The 2,500-nt window shown below is 40.8% G+C and overlaps 1 protein-coding gene across 3 annotated transcripts in view; it reads right to left on the bottom strand.

Moving 5' to 3' along the window:
- The window catches only part of LOC138000465 (uncharacterized), a 60,153-nt gene that overhangs the window by 15,141 nt on the left and 42,512 nt on the right, over positions 1–2,500 (bottom strand). The window lies entirely within an intron of this gene.

Below are 2,500 nucleotides of genomic sequence, written 5' to 3'. Positions count from 1 at the left end.
TACTTAATCTTGCAGTAAGAAAAGTCATTAAGAACATATATTTTCAAATCCATATTAGCAGGTAGTGGGACCTGTAGTGTCCATACTAACTTACTGTTCCCATTCCCCCGGTATAAGTTATGTGCCATGGGTCAAGACCATGCGCAGCAAGGAAACGAAGCTCAATTCGTGTGCTATGGTATATGGAATTTAATCGCGGATAAATTCGGAAATATTCTGCAGGATCCAATATCGAAAGAAACCATTCCATCGACCTGCATTCGACTACCGCAGTCAAATCTAGTCAGTGGCTTAAAATCGGGAGCATGCACATACAACTCCAGCCCTCTAACCACTGCGACACGTGACCCTCCCGAATTAAGCTAAAAATGTCTTCTCTCATGCCGTAGAATTCATAGTGCCGATTATGGATTTGTGAGAACACGTTTTTGTCAAGAAAGCGTACACATTTCTCGGTGAACAAGTCCCAATATGTATTAGCAGAAACCCATAAGGGTTGAAACGTGTAACGCGCGTTCACAGCTTCCGAATATTCAGTGCGAACTGATTGGTTGAATGTTTCATTGCTAAGTACCATATTTGGAAACCCCTCGCTCTTGTTGTTCCAAATATGGTACTTAGCGAGTCGAATATTCAGAAGCTTGTTTCCAAGCACACAAGGGGCCGTTACACGTTTCAACCCTTATGGGTTTCTGGTATTAGTCAGTATCAAAAATACCACAATACTCTGTTTGTCCCTCCAAAATCTTGCATAAATATTGTTCCAAGTTTCTCTAGGAACCAGTGTAAGTCCCAACAGAAAGTATCCTAAACATTCTTAAAGGTTAGCTTTAAGAATGTTTAGGATACTTTCTGTATTGGTGAAACAATGACCTGCAACCTGTGACCTGCGACCTGCAGATTAGACCCGCCGGCACATGCGACTAAATTTTTTGTTGTGCTCCTAAAAGATCACGCCTTAACAGCTTAAATACAGCGCGACTGAATTGCCTCTCTGCTTTCCCACTTGACTATACTTGTGTACTCCGAGTGGTACGTCACGAAACATAAGCTTCAATCAACAGATATAAAGATATATATAACAAAATCTGACCATAAATAATAAAGTTACATTATTTTCCTTTCATCGGTGTGTGTTTATTTGACGTCAGTTTTCTCAACGAACTCCCCCAACGCCGGTGAAGGTCCATTTTTCCTGCTGATGTTTCATTCCATTCCATACTAAAACTCCGCTGACACATGCAAATGAAGACTATGAATGAAGAACATGCTTATTGCGCAGGTCAAAGGTTTGTAAGAGGGTCAACAATATGAGCCTTTTTCTTCAAGGAAAGAAAATTGTTAAAAAAGTGAATTATATCCCAGTTACGTCATCGCGCTTGTATTGTCTTGTATGCAATAATTTTCTGTTAAAGAGCCAGCCATCACATTTCTACAAAAGCGAGTAAATCTGCCTCGAATAATACTACGTCATTAAATCAGTCCGTGATAAAGCTAAAGAGGATGAGCCAACGAACATTTAAAGAAAATATACAAATTTCAAAAAGTGGAGTTAAACGAATTCGAGTAGCTAGAGTGGGATTCAGGGAAAGAATTGATGCGCTTTCCCCATGCATTCATCTGCTTCATCCTTAGTCAATGGTTGCCTGCTAGAAGAGATCTCTTTTCTTTTGCGTTCGCTGGGCTGACGAGTACAGGAAAAGAGACCTCAACCATGGATCGAAACTCCGTGCAGCGGTTACTTAGCGACCGAATCCTCACGTGATGCTTCATGTTGTGTAGGCTCACTTAACAACAGCGGAATTACTGTAAAGGAATGCGCGAGTCAAAGTCACCAAACATATCGTGGGGCATAATGCGGCTTGAAGAGTCCTGTCCAAGGTTGTGGACGGCGGTTGGATAAAAGCGAGATTCGACCCATAGCAGAGGTCTCTTATCTCGTAATATGCAAAAACAAAGAGAGACCTCTCCTAGCAGGGAAATTCAGTTCAATGGGTGCCAGATCTTTAAATGCGTGACACTTCTCAAGCATTTACAGAGTTAGAGCCTCGTTTACTGCTAAGACTGTTTTTTTTATTGGTACTAGTAAATCGAAAGCAGCAATGCAGAAAAAGTACTTCCAGAAGTTTTGGCCAGACAGGAAACAGCCCAGCGCAAAGAGTTTCAACGAAAGCTTGCAGTCAAAATTCAACATTGCTTATATAATAGCGAAAGAACAACTCCCGTTCATTAAGTACCGGCTACTGCTTTTGCTTTATAAAATGAATGGAGTTGACATCGGTCCAACCTACGACAACGACGTCAAACGCGCAGAATTTACCTCTGCCATTTGCGACAGCATAAAGTCTGATCTTGGTGACCCAATGGAATCATCAATGAACGCGTCTATTGTCAATTATGAAATTGTGGATCTATTCCGGTTTTGAAGTATATTTTCTTTGGTTACAAGTGTATACTGAAAAGGAAGTACATGATGAAAACTTTTCTGTTATCTCAAATG

This window comes from Montipora foliosa, chromosome 4, assembly GCF_036669935.1.
Source record: "Montipora foliosa isolate CH-2021 chromosome 4, ASM3666993v2, whole genome shotgun sequence".
Lineage (NCBI taxonomy): Eukaryota > Metazoa > Cnidaria > Anthozoa > Scleractinia > Acroporidae > Montipora > Montipora foliosa.
The sequence above is the reverse complement of the archived record's forward strand: the minus strand, read 5'-3'. Positions and strand labels throughout refer to the sequence as shown.